The 22,965-nt window shown below is 44.7% G+C and overlaps 1 long non-coding RNA gene across 1 annotated transcript; it reads left to right on the top strand.

The window, feature by feature from the left end:
- Window positions 1-1,088: 1,088 nt before the first annotated feature.
- LOC115647479 lies at window positions 1,089-22,923 on the top strand. Its single transcript, XR_003999329.1, has 3 exons — window positions 1,089-1,141; window positions 16,120-16,197; window positions 22,531-22,923. It is a non-coding gene; the product is annotated as an uncharacterized LOC115647479 (long non-coding RNA).
- Window positions 22,924-22,965: the final 42 nt, after the last annotated feature.

Genomic DNA, 22,965 nt, shown 5'->3' with positions numbered 1-22,965 from the left:
AGGACGGATACTTAGAAAACAGGAGACACTGGGAAATCCAGAGGTGAAGATGAATATTTATTTAAATTCTTCCCTATAATTATAATAAAGTGACTTCTTATGGGTTATTAAATCATGATGGAGAAGCTGAAATACATTCTTGGAAACAATTTTAAGCTAATTCCTACAGATCATTGTTTCTTTTGTTCATACAGTGCATTGTAATTTAGTCAAATATGAATTCCTGGAGCTTTCAACCTTAAAAGGAATTAGATTTAGGGAAAAGAGGAATGTTAGTCCATAATTGGCTATAGACGCCTACATACAATGCAAAATAATTTAAATTACATTCACCATGAAGCATCTGAAAGGCAGTTTTTGCTTGGAGATAGAGAACACTAGTAACCTGAGGACCATTCTTCAGCTGGAAGCCATTATCAAGCAGCAAGAACTGAGAGAGCTAATCTAAACTAGGAGGACTAGCTGTGGGAGTAATTACTCTGTACTGGCAGCACTGAGGGCTGCTGCTAGTCAATGTGTAGTTTGAACATGTGTCCTTTACTATGGCTTTGGGCATGTTGTGCTTGTGAAAGAAGCTAATAAAACATATTTTAATATCTGTGGATATCCAATTGCTTTAAGTGCCACTTGCTATACACAATGCAAGTCTTACAATTACAAGCACTCAGAGGTGTTTGCAAGTTAATGAATATTCAGGAAGAAAGAAAAAATAAAAAGTGCTGCTGAATAATAAAACCATAAAACATTAATGAACTGTCACTTGATATTCCTCACCACAAAGTAAATCAAGTCGCTTCTCAGCAAAACTGGGCTCTGCATCCTTCGGAATGGGAGACTGATGGTTTATTAGAGGGACAGCAATAAAATAAGCAGAACATCACAGCTTGTTCGAACAAAAAACAAAATAAAAAATGACTCAAGTATTCGATAAGTGTTACATGGGGAACCATTTTTAATCTGCTTTGAATGCGGGATGTGTTCATCTCCCCTTCTCTTGTTTATATAGAGAAGCTCAGTCTAAGGTTATATTAACAGCACGTGTTGGAGGGCTTGCCCTTCACCCTCTCCCCTGGTTCTTGTCTTGTAGACAGAAAGGAGAAGACCGGAAGTCCGAAGCGCAGACAATGCGGTGTTTATTGGGGTGAGTTTCCAAACAAGCTTATTCCGAAGCCCTTCATACCAGTCAGGTTTATCTCTATATGCCAATAGAGTCTATTCCCCAGTGTTCCGTTCCCAGCTCTGACGCTGCAGAGTGTTTACCCCACGTCCCCCTTCCCGGCTCTGAGGCCGCAGAGCATTTACCCCTCATCCCGCTTCCCAGCTCCCGACACCGCAGGGCGTTTACCCCGCGTCCCCCCTCCCGGCTCTGACGCCACGGAGAGTTTATCCCTCATCCCCCTTCCCAGCTCCGATGTCGCAGAGCGTTTACTCCGTGTCCCTCTTTCTGGCTCTTACACTGCAGAGCCTTGCCTGTGTCCTTGTCCCTGTTCCCTATTCCCATTCCCCTGTCTTAGCAAACATGATTCCAGTTTCCTTCCCCCCCCACTTCCTGTTTGACCCCAGTTTATATAGCAATATTTTAAGCTATATCTTAACCAATCATTTTACTGAAATGTAACTAACCAATCCTAACATATTGTAACATAATTCTCTAACCAATTACATCCCACTACCCTAATTAACTTACACCTAGCAATTAGAGAACCAGACAGATTAATAATAGAAAAATGGGGTCCCTTAAGATAAAACCATACAGAAATGAGGGTTTCACAACCACAATCATTGATAAGTGATTTCTTGCCAGATAGGATGCTATCAAATTAAGTCTTCCTTAACCACCTTAAGATCTGTTTCTTTGTCTGGTGGTGATGGGCACTATTAGGACAGGATTGTCTTCCTAACCAGATTATGTCAATGTGACTGGTTTGGAATGTGAGGATCAGACCATACAATTCCCAGCTTATGGCTGTCCCTGCTGCTTAGCCAAAGGCCTTAGCCTAAGAACAAGGCCTCAGACTATCCTAATGAAAGAAGGCCCATACACAGGTGGACAGTGATTTTGATTCTTTGTTTTTATACCCTTGTAACTAGTTAAGTGATAACAATATACCTACGTTCTTAAAAGTATAGGCCTTTACAGGCAGGCCTGCATATCTATATTCTAACAGCATGCACGACACCTAACCTTTGTGTTCATTTGAACTTTTCAGTCTAATTGGTGTTTTCTAGAACACGGCCGAATCCTTACAAAAACAAACAAATAAACCACAACAACCGCAAATTGCACTAATAGACAATTGATTCAGCAGCGACTACTCGCTGCTTTGACTAGATGCAGTGAGGATGTATATTGTGTGGGATCAGAGTCATAAAGGATCTCTGAAGGAAAGACTTAATACTCTAGCACCAAGCTGCACATCAGTGTCTAACATTAACGATGTCAAGTTCTCATGTTAAAAACCTTAACAAAATATTTTATATTGAATATATATATATTAACCCTTCTGCAAGGTGCCAAGGGCAGCACAAAGCTGGTGTTCAATCTTTCTAGAGGTCCTATTCTCAAATAAAAGAAACAATGGCTCAAGCCCCACTCAGAGCCCCATTTCTACTTGCAGGGAGCTTAGAATAAAACCTCCCAAGTCCCTTTTTCAGGTTCCTTCCCACTTGCAGAACTCAGTCGTCTTTGAGTATATGGAACACAAATTATTTCTCTTCTTTTTGGGGCGGGGAAAAGGAGAATAAAAACATGACAACCATATATCTATATTTGCATGCAGTAAAAGTAACAGTATGTCAGCAGGATGATCAGCTCCAAAGTTCCAATTATTCATTATCTGGGTTGTTAAACTCTGGAACTCTTAGTTCACCCATTTAAAGATCCCACTTATGAGGTCAGATAGACTCAGTGGGAGTCAAGTTCTTCTCTGCCTTGCTGCTCTACTCCAGTAAAGTCTGCACTGCCAAGTCCCACTGTGACGCACAGCTCACTGGTCCAGTTCTGCAACATCAGCATCATGGGCGGCATGTGAAATGCCTGTTGAGGGAGCCTAGCCCTTGGCCCCTCCCCTTCTGCCCAGGGTCCCGCCCTTCCCATCCTCCCCAGCAATAGTTTACTGTCTGTATACTGCAGACCATATCTTACACCATTTCTATGTCCTTTCATGCGTACAGTTATAGTCACAATCTGTTATAATGTATACAATCAGTACAGAGACAAATTCTAATTAAAACAACAAAACATAGGATGTGGAACTATGGGCATGCAACATAATCATTTATGTAAATGAGGATGGCCAGAGCTGGCTTTTCCCCTTGTCCCTATAGAGGGAGCAGACCATTCCATCCCTCTAAGAGCCTGTCTACATTTGAAATGTTACTGTGGCACAGCTACGCCACTGTATCTCTTCAGAGTGGATACTGCCTATGCAGACAAGAGGGGTTCTCCCATTGGCATAGGCAATGTACCACCCTGAAAGGAGGTAGTTAGAGTTAACAGAAGATTCTTCCACTGACCTAGCCCTGTCTACACCAGGTCAGCTTACCTACATTGCTCAGGGGTGTGTATTTTTCACAACCCTGAGAAATGTAGCTGGGTTGACCTAACTTTTTAGTGTACACCAGACCAAAGCTCTGGAATTTACATCCATATACAATGTGTGTGCATGTATGCATCTCCCCATGAGATTTTGTGTGTGTGTGTGTGTGTGTGTGTGTGTGTGTGTGTGTGTGTGTGTGTGTGTTTAAGGCCAGACTTATTTACATAAATTATGTAAATATACATATATAGATACACACACACGCATTCACACAAACCCTATTCCTTGTGGGAATTCCAAAGATAATGGACATGTAAGAGAACTCTGGGACATGTTTGTTGACCCAGTCTGTGTCTATGTGTAAATTTATGTTTGATATCTCAAGCTGGCTACTTTTACATTAACTCAAATTTTTTTCCATTCACACAAATGATTAATTAGACCATTTGTTGAATTTAAAGACTCAGGGCAGAGTGACTTACAGAATGGATATTTTTGTTTTTGGAGGCAACTTGAACATAACTGTGGTTGATTGACATTTTATTACATTCCCTTGTTTGTAGGTCAATATGAATGTGTTCGTATGTATGCAATCAAATTAGAAGTAGGCTTGAATTCCATGAGCAAAGACTCACTCTATGTTCTGGTTTTCTTGTCTATTGACAAATTAGAGCGGTCCCTATAGTCCAAATTACGTTAATCTCCTTCTCCAAAGTACATGCCTCACATAATCTAGGTAAAAATGATGGTACACAGTAGGAGGAATGTTCAGGAACGATATATTTTGCAAGGCTTGGGCTACAGCACAAGTCTCAGTACACGTATCTAATCACAGCAGCAATACTCCCCAAGTTCCTTTCTCAGAATTTGTACTACTGATAAATGAAACTTCAAACACACACTGAAAATTGTGACTGTTGATATACTTACCATCATCTGCCGTTGTTTAATATATTAGTGCTTACTGCTGCTGGGAATTACAAAAGCAGGATGAGATGTTTCTTGCAACATGTGTGAAGCATGTACATTAAAAATATTGAAGCAGTTCCTTATTAAATATATAGACTCCCAATCATTGCACCTCCTGTATAGATTACAGATGGGCCCCAAGTGGAAAGTCTGGATCCAGATCTGAAAGTTTTCAAGGTGCTGGTGGTGGTGGTTTCAGATCCAGGGCACTCGTTCAGCTCAGTTTATGCAGAGAGGGGCCAGCTGTGAAGTTTGGAACTATTTCAAAGTTCAGCCATGTTCTAGAATTTTGGCTTAGGCCCTTCTCTGATCTAAATGCTGTTAAAGAGTGAAAACACTCATTGAATGTATCATGGCCATAAGTAGCTGTTTAGATACAAACAATGGGTGAGATATTCAAAATATTGTTCTGCTTTTTTTGACGTCAGTGTCATCCCTATGCTGAGTGGTAGCAGATGTCTGGGGCCTTCCAGGCTGGCCTTCCAGTGGAGGAGAAATGAGTGATGCGCAGTGTGCATATACTGTAAGAATATATACACACATATGCCAGTTGTGAAATGAGATAGTCAAACAGCAAGCAGGGCAATCAATCCCTTCAGCCAGGAATTTAAGCCTAACATCAATGCCCTGTTCCCAGAGAGCAACTCTACCTCAAGATTTGACTCTAATCAGAGGCCAATGCAAAGAGCAAACACTCCTGCTGCTCACAAAGCTCCTTCTCTCCCCAAGCTGCCTCTACATGAAAAAATCTGTGTAACTCACACGCTTACACTGCTGCAATTTATTATAATAATAAATTCATTTATTATTATTTTGGGAGAAGCAGTGGGGAAGAGATATGGATTTGTTGAATCCTGTGTGTTTCTACACACTGGCAGAGCACAGCGCAGGACACTTAGTTAGAACGGCCAAGAGGCATCTAGAGAAGTGGGGAGAGTGGTAGTTATTGGACCCGCTCACCAGCTGTCTCTGAACTATGCAAAGAGTTTCCATTAAGGGCAAACAAGGCAGCAGAACAGGTTCCACGCATGCATCATCTGAGAGCTGAGCCAATTGGAGCTCCATAGGGAGAAGGTTATAAATAGGGAGTGTTAGCCCTGCATTGTTCAGCTGCTGAGTCCGTGAGTCTGTGTCTAAGGTATATCTGCTGTGAGAGCTGCATCTCAGAGCCTGTGCCACTGGATCCAGACTACAGACTGGATGGGACTGGAAGGGCTGCTGCTGGCTTTGAGGATCTTCAGACCACTTTGCTGAGGAGGATTTGCGAAGTTTGGAGGGGAACTCTGGGGCTGTCATTATTCTTTCACTCTGAGGAAACCAGATGACACACATGCACTTCTGATGCCATGGTGAAGGGACTGAGAATTCCTCTCCAGGAACAGATCAAAAGGGAGTGTGACATGGTGGCTTATGGGTGCCAACTGGCTGGGGGTTCACAATTTAAAAGCAAGTTCTGCCTCAGACCTGACGAACTCACTACAACTAATACACTACTTCATGGTACTTATCTACAAAGGGTAGCATGGGTAGCATATCCCCCAGGCCCTTTAAATTGCCACCAGAGGCCCACTGCTGGAGCCCTGGGGTAGGGCTGCAGGGCTCTGTGGACTATTTAGAAAGTCCAGGGCTCCCGCTGCTTCTACCGCCCCGGCCCTTTAAATAGCCGCCAGAGCCCCGCTATACTCCAGGACTCCAGCAGCTATTAAAGGGCCAGGGTGGTAGAAGTAGGGGAGCCATGGGCCCTTTAAATAGCCCCCCAGAGCCTGGGGATAGCAGGGGGCTCCAGGAGCTATTTAAAGGGCCAGGGTTCCCGCTGCCTTTGCTGCCCCAGTCCTTTAAATAGCTGCCAGAGTCCTGCCGCTTTCCCAGGGCTCAGGCAGCTATTTAAAGGGTCAGGGCGGTAGAAGCAGGGGAGCCACAGGCCCTTTAAATAGCCCACAGAGCCCTGGGATAGCAGGGGGCTCCAGGGGCTATTTAAAGGGCTGGAGCTTCAGCTGCCTCTGCTGCTCTGGTCCTTTAAATAGCTGCCAGACTCCTGCTGCTTCCCCAGCGCTCCGGTGGCTATTTAAAGGGCTGGAGCAGTAGAAGCAGGGGATCCCCGGCCCTTTAAATAGCCCCAGGAGCCCTGGGCTCCTGCTGTTATGCCGGTTGGGGGGAGAAACTTGCAGGTTCTGAGGGGGGCAGTCGGGGACAGGACATGGGTTGGGGTCGGATGGATGGGTGAGGGGAAGACAGGCACATGGGGCTTGTACTGTACTCACCATGCGTTTCCCTACAGGGTCTTCAGCAGCACTTCGATGGCGGTGGGGGCGGGGGGGTGTCTTCACTCACTCCAGGTGAATGACCTGCCGTCGGAATGCCGCCAAAAACGTGGAGTGAAGACTCTTCCTCCCCCCCAGCCAAAGTGCCACCAAAGACCCGGTAGGGAACTGGTTCTTAGGATTTTGGGAGCTCATCACTGGGCGCAGGCAAGACTCCCTTGGGCTGGAGGCAGGGGGCACCAAAGTGGGTCACAGCCCTGGATGCCCCGAGAAGCATCACAAGGAGCATGGCTGTGTATGTGTGTTCATGTGTATGTGTGTGCACGTGTGTGTGCCAAGGCATACCTATGTAACAGCATCAAAGTGGGCAAGCCTGGGGAGGCAACACCAATAGAGTTACCACATCATAGTTGTTCAAGAAAAGTTTTCATGAGTGTTCCAAACGCTGGCTGCAGATGTTTATATGTCATGCTCAGTGGTTTAATGGTGTGTAATATTTTTTTAATTTAATTAAAGCCCTGAAAAGACTGAGCTCTGGCCTGAGCTTCCACAGAGAAGTAAGCTGAAATGCATAATTAGTTATGCATAATATTACCACCCGGCCCATTACGCTTACATAACCCAAGACTGACAATAGGGCATGTCTTTCCAAAAGTCAAAACTTGCTCACATACTTTGGAAAAAGAAATTGAAAGACAGTGTGACAACCTCGCCTGGTAACACCTGACATAAGGAAATTGAGCTACAAAAAGTTTGCGTTTGCTCATTTAAGTGTATTGTGCAACTGAAATTCCAGGAAGTTGTGGTTCAGTGCACTTTCAGACAGGATGTGAAACTAACTGGTGGCATCACATCTTCCAAGACACTGGAGTGTTGGGAGATCTGTGACTACAGGCACAGAAATGAAACCAACAAAAAGATGTTTCTGTGCCACTTACATCCATGTCAGGCAACTCAAGACAAGTGAAACACTCATTTATTAGCTCCTTTTCAGCCATTCACCACTCAAACTATAGAATCTGCACCTGCACTTTCTCTCTGCAAAAAGGGTGATCTATCAGGCCTTTTCTGCCCCCGCTGGAGGCATTGGTGCCCTGACACCACCTTGTTCAGGTTGGGCTACCAACAAGATTTAAACCTCCAGAAGCTTAGAAGGGCCAGGAGAAGCTGCTAACCAATCTGGAGCTAGCAGGCCAGTTAAGAAGGCTTGCCTGCTTCTACACAGGGGAGTATGGGTCAGATTGAGGCAGAGGAGCTCTTCAGTGCTATCTCAGAACCCCAGGCCAGGTCAGGGACTTGCCTCAAGTGCTGCAACTAACCCATTGCCTTTGAGGTTTTATTTAAAGGTGCAGAGAGCCAAATTCTGAGGTCTGTTTATTTATTTAACTGTATAGCCTTAGAGTCCACTCTGCGCTTACAGCATGAAACACTCCATGATAAACAAAAGACCAAAAATTGTAGATCAAGCCTGGAAGTCCCTTCAGAGCCATGTAAGGCTTAGCAGTGGGTGCTATGGAGCAGCTCCCCCCCGTGATGGGGGCTAATGGTGCTTCCCTACCTCACAGGGGGGTTGTGAAGATAAATATATTAATAAGTTTGTGAGGGACTTAGCTACCATGGCGACAGGGGCCATATAAGTACCTTAGAGCAGTAGATCTCCAACTATCCCTTACTAGGAGGCGGTCCAGGTTTGGGCTATCCTTCCCCCCTCTCCCAGTCCCTCACCAGGAGGCAGCCTGGCTCAGGCTCTCCTTCCCCTGCAATCCCTCAGCTGGAGGCAGTGAGACTCTGTCAGACCCAGGGCGGCAGGACAGAAATAAAGGTAGCAATGGGGTGCTAAGTCTGCTGTGAAAAGTGATGACAAATATCACTTCTCAAATCGCCACCCATTATGTGACTGCTGGCACAGTGCTGCCTTCAGAGCTGGGCACCCAGCCAGCAGCTACTCTCTTCACTTTTCCTTCAGAGCTTGTGGCAATATATATATTTGTGGAGTAGGCGGGGCATAAATGACTACAGATACAAAGAACAAGGGCCCATCAAATAAGTTTGAGAACCGCTGCCTTAGATAGGTAGATATTTGAATGGATTGCTGATTGAAAATATAGCTATGAAGGTAAACCCCCCTGGTAAAACTCCCTCAGAATCATACATTTGCTGTCTCATGTTTTTTAACATATTACAAGTGCCTACTAGAAAACTTGGACAATTCCCTGAAAATATTCAATGAACAATAATGTTTCCTTACATAAATGACTCCACAGACCTTCATGGACAGGTCCTGAGATCATCAAATGCTTCATAACATTTTTTTTAAATAATGCATTTTTTTCTAGACACCCAATGTTGCAGCTCAAGTCTACACAACAGGCAGCCATGTTTTTTAAAGTGTCCACACTATATGTGAATACACTGGGCAGATTGTTTAAAACATCAGTACAGTTCTCTTCCTCTTGTACATCTAGGGTAGATGCATGCCCACTTTGTGCACACAAATGCACGTGCAGTTCATTTACCAGTTCACACAAATGCATTTTTTGTCATTTCAACTACCAGATTGCATTCATAATGCTAATATTTGCACATGCAAATTAGACACATATTTAAGTCCTGAGGAGTCAGAAAATCTGGCCCACGATCCTCATATTTCAAGCATTTACTTGTTCAATACATTTTATTCCCTTTCCACCACTTGAAAATCCACTTACAGTTCACATTAGTTATTGACAACATATCTATCCAAATTCCACCCTACAGCAGTTTCCTAGGTAACCAGCACATTGGCAGAAAAACACTCTACACAACAGAATGACTTAAAACACACTTTAACTATGGTATTCTTTTCCATCTTTTCAAAGCATGCAAAGATACAAAAGCTACTAAAGAATTTTTAAAAATGACATAAATGCCAGTGGGAAATTACATTCCTTCCCATTAGTATTAAACTTCATCTAGAAAACTGTAAGCCCACCTGAAATCAGGGTAGGGTTGATTTCTAATGTGATCTGTGACTTCAAATGTTTTTGAATGTAGCACCTTTTTATTTTTGCCTTCCTTTCAGGTGCCCTAACCTCATCCTTCTTCAGGTTCTGGATCTGAACCATTACTTAAATGGATTCTGGGGTATGGTGGGAGCTGATATTTTGATTTCCTCTCCCCTAGTTTCTTCAGAGGGCAGAAGACAGCCAATCCCAGCAGGTCTTCACAGGGTTACCTGGGAGGGGCTGTTGTCCCTTGTCTATAGGTGGGTTTCTGGGGGAAGCAGCAGTGTTTACTCACATAGACCAGCCCTTAAAAAGATTTCTACAGCAGAATTGCTTACGCTCACCAACTCATCGTGGGTCATGGGATTTTGGAGCCTGCAGGAGCAGCTCTTGTGTTGATGTGAGAAGCTCCTCTGATCCTGTGATTTTCAGAGCTGGGTGTGCAGGTAGAACTGCCAACTACACATAAAGGAAGAGAGAACCTGTAATCCTTACTTCATGGTTGCTAAGGGACCCCGGGGAGAATGTGTATATGGAAGATCAGTGTGGTGGAGGAGCAGAGAGGAAAGGGTGGTGGTTATGATTTCCCTTGTTACCTGGCTAGGAATTATGGGCCCGTATCTGTAGCCAGCTCAGAAGCAGAGCTAGCAGTGGCAGAGTATTTCCCCTCTCTTGCTTTCCTATTCTGCATGAGTGAGAAGGGGACAGCAGATTCCTGCCATCCCATAAGACCCCTTGGGTGGATTGTGCATGAGCTGGGGAAAGGGGAAGCATGAGGCCTGGTCTACACTGGAAAGGATTTGTCAATATGGCAACACCAGCACATCCTTCTTGCGCAGACAGTTTATACCAGCAAGAAAGTGCTTTGTCAATCGAGCTCATACTGGATATAGGCTAAATAAGCAGATGGGGAAATTGTGGGGGTAAGGGGCTGGTGCAAAGTGCCCTATTGGAAGGGGGAGGTTTCTTGATGGTTCAGGAATGTCAATCAGAAAAGATTGGTCTGATGTCAGTCTCTCTAAGCAAAATCTATTTCATGTAGTCCACATGAACCAAATCCTTCAGGCCTCGCCCACCTTTGCTAATAGGAGAGAGATGGAGCTGCATAATTAGAGGCTTTACAGGTGCACACCCTTCCCTCATTATTGATAATTGTAGTATTTTGTTGAAGGGGTGTATAGCTACATATGGCTGAAATATAGCTGTAAGTACTGCCTGCTTCTGGCCCCGTCCCAGTGCAAATTAGAGCATTTTCAGATCAGCTGTAATCTATGGCCATCTCCAATGGTCTCAAGGGGCTATTTTGGCCGCCAAGAATCACCAGGAGGTAAGGACATGCCAGCCATGTCCTCCCTTCCCTAGCCATGACCTCCAATACCAGCAGCTGAGAGGAGGGCATTATAAAGAATCCACTGTGGTGGATCAGTATCACCCGAGGATCTTCCTTTGCAGGACGTGAGGAGCCTCTAAAGGTGGGATGGGCAGGGTTTAGGACAGCTTTATGCCAGGGACTAGCACCACACCTCCACAGAGTAGGATTTGGCCCGCTATGTTAGTTGATAATATAACATTGTACAGTTGCAGAGCACTTTTCGTCCTGAAGGATCCTAAAGCACTTTATAACTATATAAAGCAAGCATTACACTCACCACTATTTGTCAATAACACTGCTCTACAGCCAAAATGCTTCTGAAATAAATGTAGTCCAACTTTACTAATTCTGGGTCACTGAGAACGAAAATGATGCTTAAAATTGTTGATTGGCTCTAGTTTTCAAGATATGCTATTGGGTCAGTATATACGACCCTTGACTTGGGAATGGCAGAGGAGAAGTGAGTTATAAAGGGAAGGGATCTCAATTTAAACAGAAATGACTAAAATACATCTTTGACTGGATCTATGAATAAATCTACGACTGGGTTTGGCCAGTACTTGCTTTTTAGGCAAAACAATGAATGATGCAATCTGAAGCTAGTATTGCATCATAAATGATATGAATTGCATCATGTTATTCCTAGAAGTCATGGATGATGCAATCATAACGAAGCTTCCATCACTCTGCTGAACAAATTGCCCTATATCAGCTCTAGAAATCATACAGTGTCATGCTCTCTTATTTGTCAGTGTTTGATTTTGCAAAGGGACACATTTCTGTTTAGCCAAAGTGAGCAGAGATGCCTCGTACTTGTGTGAAGAGTGCAGATAACTTCTGCTATGTTTGTGGTGAAGTGACTTTTGCATCACAAAAGCGCAGTATAACCACTGTGGTTAAGAAAGCCTATCACCTTTATTTTGGCTGCAAAATTGGAGATCAGGACAAGAGGTGGGCCCCACACATATGCTGCAACACTTGTGCAACAAATCTTGGCCAGTGATTGAACAGGGAAAGGAAATCTATGCCTTTTGCAGTGCCAATGATTTGGAGAGAGCCAACAGATCATACCAGCAATTGTTACTTCTGCATGGTGCCTCCAGTTGGGAAAGGTGTGTCAAAGAAGAAAAAGTGGACTGTGCATTATCCAAACATTCCATCAGCTATACGCCCAGTACCCCACGGAGAAGGACTGCCGGTTCCTGATGCACCAGAATCATTCTCACTTGAGTCAGACGAGGAAGAGGAAGAGGATGAAACTTCTGGTCCTGAACCATCAACGTCACAGGACCCACATTTTCTCCCATCCTCCTCCTCTGAACCACACCTCATAACACAAGGTGAACTGAATGACCTTGTCAGGGATTTGGAACTACCCAAGAGTAAAGCAGAGCTGTTGGGCTCCAGACTACAGCAGTGAAATCTCCTGGCAGGCTATCGGGGCAAATGGAGCCCAGCAATGCTTGCAGACTATTGCTGGACAGTGACAAGAGATGCTCCATTTAATGAATACAAGAGACAAGCCAAGAAGCGCTGAGTAGACCCTGAATAGGACTAAACTATGTACATAATAGTTTTTTGCCTTTTGTTTCATAATAAATTTAAATTATATAACCCTTTTGCTTTTTGATTTTTAAAGTGTTACATAAACAGGACAGGTGAAATATTATCATGTAAAGCAACCATAAACACATGAAAAGACCTAGGTTTACAATTTTATAATTAAAACTCTACTATCTACACAATATACATAGACATAAAATGTAAAAACTTAAATATCTTAGAAACAGTAGCCAGTTGTTTTAATTGTCATATTTGAATTCAGCACATCAAAGTACATAATAATAAATATCACATTTTATCTCTGAAGCAGACGACTTCCCAAAAATTGTAGACCAATGTAATGTCTCTCTCTGTTGCCCAACTGGCACTTTCACTGAAGGGCTGTTTTAGTAGCACATAGCAATAAAACACAGCACTTTGGAATAGGAAATGAAGAATGTTCTCTCCTATTGACGCTGCAGGCTATATGTAGGAAGGCAGCATAAATTATCCCTGATATACGGGTGAATATGCCTCACCAACTATATTTTGGAACCTTTAATTCCTTCAGTTTTATCTTGAGCCGAAAGCATTTCTGATACCACAGGTCTTCTGCCGAACATGATACTTGGAGATTAGGGGCCAGAATCTTATTAGTGAGGGTACATTGGCTTATTTTCAATGAAGTCCATGGAACTACACTGATTTATACCAATGGGCGGGGGGTCTAGCCCATAATCTATATTGTCTCAGAGAAAAATGTGTCTCCTGTTGAATCATGAATACAGTTTCTTTTTGCATCCTGGGTTTTTCTTGGAGATCTTCTATCAAAATACTGGATATTGCTGTTATAGTGAAAGCAGTACATGTTGTACCATGGTAACATGAGACTAAGATAGTCAATAATCAGCAGCTTCACTACTTATATAAATATACATGCAACACATGGGAAAACACTATAAGATGCACTGCTCCTAGCTTCATCTATTGAAATTTAAAAAAGTTTCAGTAGCATTCTTTTTTTCTTCACCTCAAACTGCTCTTCCCTTTAAATTGACATCCAGCACAGGAGGAAAGAATATTAACAACGCAATGATAGCAGCTTTCATGACCCAGACAAAACCAAATCTAATGAGAAAACACTCTAGTAAATTTTCCAACTCAAGGATGTTAGGATGAGCTTCAAAGAGAAATTTTTGTTGCTTTTCTGAATTTAACCAAACCTTTACATGGGCACCCATGTCTAATCTTGATCACTGCAATACCCCAATCCAATGGCACAGATTAAATTCAGAATCAGACTGGATGATTATCCTGACCCCACTGAAGTCTGTGGGAGTTTCATCATTGCTTTTAATGAAGCAAAGTCTTCACATTTCATAATGCAGTTTCACCTTTGGTCGTTTGAAACATCAGTGACATCTTGTGGCCTACTGAGTTAACCACACTCTCCAAATTCTGTACTAAAATACATGTCCTGTTACACACACAAGGCTAGCATCTAACCCAGGGGTGGGCAAATTTTTGGCCTGAGGGCTGCATCGGGTTTCATAAATTGTTAGGGGAGGGGGCAGTGGCCTGGCCCCCACCACCTATCTTCCCCCCCAGAACTCCTTCCCCATTCAACCCCCCCATCCCCTGACCGCCCCCAGACCCCTGCTGCCCCATCCAACCCCTCCTCTCATTCCTGATGGCCCCCTAGGGACTCCTGCTCCATCCACCCCCCTCCTTCCTGACTGCCTCCCAGGACCCCTGCTCCCATTCAACCCCCTGTTCCTCCCTCCTACTGCCCCAACCTCTATCCACTCCCTCACCCCCTGACCACCCCCAAACTCCCCTGCTCTCTATCCAACACCCCAAAGACACTCCCTGCTCCCTTACTGCGCTGCCTGGAGCACTGGTGGCTGGCAGCACTACAGCAGTGCTGACTGGCTGGAGCCGGGCCATGCTGCCACCACACCACTGTGCAGCACAGAGACTGGGTCAGGCCCTGGCTCTGCAGCTGCACTGCCCCAGGCACTCACAGCCCCACCACCCAGAGCTTTGTGCCAGTGGCGGGATGAGCTGAGGCTGCAGGAGAGGGGGAACACCAAGGGAAGGCCCAGGGGCAGGAGTTCGGGGGCCAGGCAGGATGGTCTCAGGGACTGGATGTGGCCTGCGTGCTGTGGTTTGCCCACCTCTGATCTAACCTCTAGGACTGAATGAAAAATTCATAACTAATAATTTATTTGATTAAATTTAGCATTTTTGCTGTTTGTAAATAGTCTGAGAGAAGTTTACCACCTTTTCAAATGTGGTCATTATTTAAAATTATTTGCTAAATAATTTCTACATATAATTAGTGGTGTTTGAATTATTTATCGGCAGTTTGTTGTGATATCAGATATTGGAGCGATACTGGTTAGATCACCTAGTATTGTTTCTGTTCCACGGTTGGATAACTTGTTAATATTTATACGGCCATAGTACCAATCAGAATCAGGGACCCATTGTTCTAAGTATTGCACAAGACACAGTCCTTGCTCCAAAGAATTTGCAAACAAATAATCAAGTTTCTGGTTTGAACTTTCACATTTTTAGTTCAGAATTTGCTTTCTGTGAATACACACTTAAAATACATTGCTTCAAGGAACATTCCTACCAGTGAGCTCCTGTGTTAGAGCATAGCGATGGAAACTGACCACAAAAGAGGCACAAATACAGGCGAAACATATCCCATTTTTTTATTGTCATGAATATTTATGAGGGCTTTGTTGATTTTCAGCTCAAACACCCTCAGCCGTGCTGTGCAGATTGCTTAGGGTGATCAGATAGCGAGTGTGAAAAATTGGGATGGGGGTGGGGGGAGGGTAATAGGAGCCTATATAAGAAAAAGACCCAAAAATTGGGACTGTCACTATAAAATCAGGACATCTGGTCACCCTAAGATTGCTGCCTAGCTCAAAAACAGGATATTTCACTTTCACGCATCTGAAATTAGAACTTGAGCATGACAGAGTACTGTGAACAGGAAATAACAATCGTGGCTTCCATGCCTGTCTGTGGTAATGCTTCACAAATGTTGGCTTTTAACTGGTTCTCACAATACTATCAGTTTTAATTTTAATGTATTTATAAGGAGCAAAATCATCAGGTCTTTACTAAGTCAAACTTATAGTGAAGTTAATGGGAAGCTGCCAGAATAGAGACTGCAGGAAAACTGGGTGAAAATGTTTGGATTTGGCCTTGTGTGAGGTTCTCTATGTACTCTAATCCCATATCTGTGTGTAATATATTACGTGTTTCAAATTTTCTGGAACAGAAAAAAAAAATTCTGTCCTTTCGTATTGCCCTTTAAATGGTCACATACAAAGTGAAGGTCAGTTCCAGAGAGAAAAAGTATTCAGAAGATTTTAATATTTTCCATTTACTGTCACACTCTGAAGGAACCTAAATATTGTCACACCCAACAGGTTTTCAGTGGAAAAAGATACAGTCCAGAAAACACTTTTCAGGCAAGTGGCTCATGGAAGAAGAACAACAAGGTTAAGGTTAGTACTGAAAAGCACTGAATAAAGTGCTAGAAAACAAAACAAGGCAAACGCTTAGCCCTGAAAAGTTACTCCCTACCATGGGAATGTTTGTCTCCCTCTCCTTCTCTGCTAAGATTTACATTGTGGGATATGCTTTATGGAAAATCTGAATGGGTATAACCAATCTAATGAAAAGCCTTAATATATTGAGAGGATGGACGATTATACAGATACCAGAGCAAAGAATTCTGACCAGGGCTGGCTCTACAGTTTTCGCTGCCCCAAGCAGCACGCTGAATTGGCGCCGGACAGCGGGGGCAGTCTATGTGCCCTTAGGCCGGCAGGTGCGTTTCCGCAGCGGTGGCAATTCGGCGGCAACTTGTGTTTAGCTGAAGCAGCACCGGACAGCTAAACATAGAAGCTGCCGCCTACTTGCTGCCCCGCGGAAATGCGCCTGCCACCCTAAGGGCAGACGGACTGCCCCCATCGCCCGCAGCGGCAATTCGGTGCACTACTTGGGGGGCGAAAACACAGGGACTGCCGCCTCTTGCAGAATGCTGCCCCAAGCACCAGCTTGGGATGCTGGTGCCTGGAGCCGGCCCTGATTCTGACATGACTGTTGTTAAACTCTTATTCAAGATGACCTGCAAAGGAAAATAAAATGGGCCTCTGTCCTTTCTCTTTTTTATGATGGATAAGAACAACTGTTCCAGGCTGTGGAGCCCATTTGCCAGCCTGCAGTTAGGTTTTGGTTTAACATTAGAAAATGAGAAATTTAGGTCTCTTGTCTGCCCTGGAAGTCTGCAGGGAATGAGTGAATCACTAGAGTCCAGAAAAAAGACTAAGCAATTGAGACATTTGCCATACTGTTTAAAACTCTGTTTTATATCTGGTTTTGTTAACTGCAATGGACTAAGTCATGTTTTGTAGCAATGTAACCTCTCTTCAACACAACACCTTCAACCTGTCCATTTAGGTCTTATTGGCATCATTTGTTCTCAGACATCTAGGAGGTTCTTTAGAAAAAACAAGGAGGAGCCAGGGCCAGTGCAAGGATGTTTCACGCCCTGGGTGAAATTTCCACCTTGTGCCTTCCCCCCACCTGCACCCATGCTCTGAGGTAACCCCCCCTGCAACAGCTCCCCCCTCTGCCCTGAGACACCCCCCTTGTGGCAGCTCCCCACCCTCCACCCTGAAGCACCCCCCCTGCGGCAGCTCCTCCTCTCCGCCCTGAGGCACCCCCCTTGTGGCAGCTCCCCACCCTCCACCCTGAAGCACTCCCCCGTGGCAGCTCCCCCCCTCCGCCCTGAGGCACCCCCCTTGTGGCAGCTCCCCACTCTTTACCCTGAGGCACCCCCCTGCCCCAGCTCACCCCTGCTCCGCGCACGAGCACCCCGAGCACGCCGAGGCCGATTCACTTCTCCCGCCTCCCAGGCTTGTGGCGCCTAAGCTGATTGGCGCTGCAAGCCTGGGAGGTGAGAGAAGTGAAGCAGCCATGGAGTGCTCAGGGAGGAGGCGGGGTAGGGGCGAGCTGGGGCGGGGAGTTCCCCTGCCTGCCGCCCCCCCACTTGCTGCAGGCGGCCCTCCCCGCACTCCCCTGCCCCAGCTCCCTCCGCCTAAATGCCGGCGGTGACCAGGGAGGCCGAAGATCTGGCTGCCGTGGTCACTGCCAAAGAAAATGGCGCTCCCCAAATGCCAGTGCCCTAGGTGACCGCCTAGGTCACCTAAATGGTTGCACCGGCCGTGGGAGGAGCAGAGGAATACTTCTGATATTTCTATGGTAAAGAACAAGCAGAATCTTCCCCTTGCCAACCTCCCCTTATGCCCCCAATGTTTGGGGTCTTGCTTATACAACATAAGAAAGTAAAAGATGGGAACAAACCCAAAACTTTGAAAGTTACCTTTTACTTGTTCCCATTGGGTTTTTTCCTATACAAAAGTTTCAATTCCATCATGTAACATTAAAGGGTTCTCTGAGAAGTTGCTCAAATCTCCTTTCCACAGTGCATAATGTAAGCAAAGCTGCTTGTAAGAATTACTGCCTTGAAATACACTATTTGATATTCATTATTCCCAGTGATTACTTATTCTGGAGGTTCTCAAATTGGGGGGTTGAACTCCTCAGGAGGTTGCAAGGTTCTTACATGGCGGGGGGAGGCACAAACCCCGCTTTGCCTCCAGCATTTATAATGGTGTTAAATATATTTTAAAAAGCATTTTTAATTGATCGGGAGGTTGCGCTCGGAGGCTTGCTGTGTGAAAGGGGTCACCAGTAAAAAAAGTCTGAGAATCACTGACTTGTTCAGTATGTGTCAGAAGACTCCAGTTACAGTGTATGCTCTTAGCAGCTCTCAGAGTGTTTGTGACATCAGTGCAGGGTAATTCCACCATTAACCCTTAGAGTACTATTCATCAGGGCAGGAGTTGTCTTAGTCTATGTTTAAGCGCGACAATGGTCCCACTTTCCTGGCTTATACAGTACCCCGGCGAAATGAGCTAGCGAAAGGATCTGAGTCCTCACTCGCACTTCCTTAACCCAGAGGCCTGCCTGACCTTGAGGTCTCCCCTTCCACTCTCATGCATGGCAAAGTCCTTGTAACCCCAACAAGGCTGGGCCCAGAATTCCTGGAGGGCTCAACCCTTGTTGTGGTCACTTAGGGCAGAAGCTAGGGTGTCCCCACTCTGGCGTGCTTGCTCTGCACTGGATGATTCCCTGACCCACTGACCATTACATACAGTTCAAAGCAAATACAAGTTATTAAATAGCAATCAAATAAAAAAATAAGGAAAAAATGGGAACGGTTAAAAGAAAACACATACCCCTGCCAGAGCAAGTGTCCAACCCGCAGCATCCCTGCAGCACAGCCAGGGCCTGAGAAGGGACCTGGGATTTGTGAGGAAGTCTGTTCCTCACAAGTCCCAGGCCCCTTCTCAGGCCCTGGCTGTGCTGCAGGGATGCTACGAGTTGGACACTTGCTCTGGCGGTGGCCACACACTCTCAGGCTTCTTCCCAACATCACCCTTGCCCCCTTGGGATTACTATTCCCCCTCCAAGTCTGGCCTGCAGGGTCTATTGGCTGGGGGTGTCTCCTTGTGCTGGACCCACTGCCCAGGGTCCACCTCGTTCTCCCCAGCTGCTCACCGCTTTGGATTCCTCCAGCCACAACTCCATCTCCATCTCCACTCTGCCTCAGCATGGCTGCTGCTGCTGCTGTTCTGCCTCCAGCTCCCTGGGCTGCTTCTCTGGCCCCTCTGGCTCTGGTTGCTGCAGCTCCTCTCCTAGCACAGGTCTGCTCTCTGGGTTGCTTCTGTGAGTCTGCTCCCAGCACTGACCTGCTTCCTGGGCTGCTTCTCTGGCCCCTCTGGATCTGGCACAGCTCTGCTCCCCAGCTCAGCTTGGGCCCATTTTCTCCTTTGCTCGGCCCCACTCTGTCTGACCCAGGTAATTCCAGTTCACATGGAGGACGGGACCCCCCAGCCTCCTGACTCCCTGATTAGCCTGCCCACCCTGTCAATCAGGCTGACCTGGAGCATTGTCCTCTCCCCATTGTTCCTGGGGACTGTCAGTCTGTAGGCACCTAAGTCCTGTTTTTAGGTTTTTAAATTCCCCACTACAATCCAAAAGCTATTGCTGAACCCTGTAGGCACCCAAATTCCCTAGGGATCTATGGTTATGCATCTGGGTATGCACCCTGCTGCCTCCCTCTAGGAACCTCCTGCCTAATCCCCAGAGTGATTCACAATGCAGGGTGTTTGGTTGCCTACTGTGCTCTCTGAGAAAACCTACTGAATCTGGCCCCCATTCAAAAGCCAGCAAGAGGAGGCAGCAGTGATTGTAGCCCAGTGATTACAGTACCACCTGGAATATGGGAGACACAGGTTTAAATCCTCCCCTCCTCAGCAGAGCATTGAGGAAAGGTTTGAAAAGGGGGTCTCTTACTTCTCAGGAGATTGTGATGACCATTGAGCTAGGGGGCATCCTGACATAAGATTCCATGGATCTCTCCTGCTGAATGGATAGAGAGAGAGTGAAGGGACCAGGGGAACTTGATCCATGGTCCTCTGCCCCATAAGTGTGTGCCCTAATCATTGTACTACACACTTAATTCTCTCTCTCTGGCCCTTGCAGTGTTGTTCCTATGATCATCTAGGCACCTAAAAGTTAGGCGCTGGTTGCTTTCTTGTTCTGTATATTGGATTTCTAATATTAAGTTAATAATATTATGCCAATTCTGGGAGCCTTTTGTTTTATTTACTCTCAGGAAAATGCTGATTGCTTTCAGTGGGAGTTTGCCCTGAGCAAGGGCTGCAGGAGTTGGCCAAATAATAGCCACTAGTCTTGTTTTCAGGTTTCTAAATCAAAGGATGGAAGCTAAATAAACTCATGATCTATCCCTTTTCTCCTGTTTCCCCTTAAACATCATTGTCCCAGTACTAACCTCCCTGACTGCCTTCCTACTCACTCTGAGTTTCAGCAGATCTTGCATCTTTCCAGATGTCTACCTTCTGCCAGTCACACCACAGAGCCACTGTAGAATTCATGCCTACTTCTCCAGGTACTGGGACCTCCTGCCTGGGGCCCAAGTCAACCGTGCAGCCTTAAGTCAGGGAAGTACATAAGCATGTATTTCGGTTTAAGCACAAGCTTAAGTCCCACAGACTTAGCTAAGCACATATAAGTAAATGGATTGCTCCATAAAGATTGTCTTAAGCATGTGCTTAAATGCTTTGTTAAACTGGGGCCCAGTGTACATTGCCTCCCTTCCTGGTGGTAGAGGGGCATTTGGGACTCTTGCGAAATCCTGATCTACTCCCACTGGCCAGAGACCTTCTGACACAGTGGCAGCTACGGTATTGCCAAACTCAAGCAGTCAAACATTATGAGGCACCCCTTCCACTCCCGGTCATATGATTGGTTTAAAAATCATGATTAAACAATTATAGCATTTGGGTTCCTCTTATTTGCCCTCAGGTTTCAAAGCCCATAAAACTTTATTTTGTGAACACTGAATGTTTGGACTAAATTAACTGACAGGAGACCATTAAACACTGAGGGCTTAGCTAGGACCCTAATGTAACTATATGAAATGTGTGATAGATGGATTTATTTCATGCTCTTCTATGATTGGGTGCTAGTAAATGCATGTAAGCATTTTTCTGTAACATTTTAAAAGACATTGCCACCAATGTAAGGGAACAGGCTGGCACTTCAGAACAGACAGTACCGCTTTACTGTTGGTAATCCAGTGATTTGGCAGGGGTGAACTACCATGATGTTGTCTACAGAGGATGGTACTTTTGACTCTTTTCCCCTTATGACTCAGTTTGCACAATGCTGCATGTTATGCATTCTTTTTGTGCTGCATATAGGCAATAAAGCCCAGAAAATATTTACTCTGTCTGGTGTGTATTTTCCATGTAGAACAGGTAACATATTTCAGACCGTGCATACCCCAGTGTACTCATGGTCAGTCATGTAGTGACTGTTTAAGCAAATGCTCCGACTGTGTGACTGTACAGATCAGTATTTTTTTTTTAATTGCCAGGGGATAATTGTCAAGAATGTTGGTGTTATCTTCTTCTTGACAAGTGCTATTGGAGGTTTAATTTCCTGCTGACACCTCCGGAGATGGTCTGAATAGACCACAGGATGAGTTGAGAAAATGCATCTTTAACAATACTGCTTTCCACTATATCCTAAGTATTGGACTAGTATAACATTGGAGGACAGCTCAGCTGCATTATGGGACTTAAACACATTGAATCAATAGCGTTACAACAGAGGTAAAGGTGGCCTATAGTCTTCTTGCCAGAGGTGGGTTAGCTACTACTACTTAAAGGAGCTAATGAAAAACAGAAATGGTTGTGATGGAATGGAAATCTCAATCAAATATAACATTTCAGGATATAAATAAAACCCTGGTTTATACATAACATTTGTGAACCAATGTTGAGAATTTTATCCATTTAAAATTCTTCTAGTTTAGTTTGGATATACAGCACTCAGTTTTCAGGCTTTTATTCAGGTGCTGTATCTGATTAATCAGCTTGGCAATGCAAATGTAAGTTTCTTATGCCTTACTAGTTAAATGTGCAGCCTGTTCTACCTATCTGCCTTCAGCAGTTCTTAAGGCCCATCATTATGCCATGTAGGCTAACAGCTTTTATTCTGTAAAAAGGCAGTAAATTATAAAGAGATTTCAATATAAAGTTGCATAAGCTCTTGTCATGAGGAAAATAAATGTCAGGTCGTATGCTTAAACTTAGTGATTATGATGTTTAGTATCTTTACTTTTATGATGTACATTATCTGTAAAATGATACTGTGTCCTCTTCTTTGTGGAAAAGTAGGAGGGTGAAGAGAGAAGTGAGGAGTGACATGTGTGATGCTAAAATCCCACCACTCAACAATGAGCAATTCAAAAGGCAACAGCAGCAGAAGAGGGGGAGCAACACCTGCCTTGTCTGTCTTCACATATTCTACCATCTAGTGGGATTAAAAAGTCACTTCTCTCCCTAATGCTTCGTATTCATTAGATGTACTGTGCTTGAAAATAAGGTTTAAATGTTTAAAATGTTGCTGGTACCTTTTCTGTGTTATAGAGAGGATCAAGAATACTAAACAATTTTGTTTAATTTATGCCTGAGGATGGGTAAGAAAAAGATCCTAGTTTTTGGATGCAATATTCAAAGCTATGGAAGTCACAAAACATTCATTCACCTAACCTGAGGAGATTTTATGATATCATGTCCTCTGTATTTCACAGATCATTCTCCCCCCAGAGA

Source organism: Gopherus evgoodei, chromosome 3 (assembly GCF_007399415.2).
Source record: "Gopherus evgoodei ecotype Sinaloan lineage chromosome 3, rGopEvg1_v1.p, whole genome shotgun sequence".
Lineage (NCBI taxonomy): Eukaryota > Metazoa > Chordata > Testudines > Testudinidae > Gopherus > Gopherus evgoodei.
This window is presented reverse-complemented; position numbering and strand designations above follow the sequence as displayed.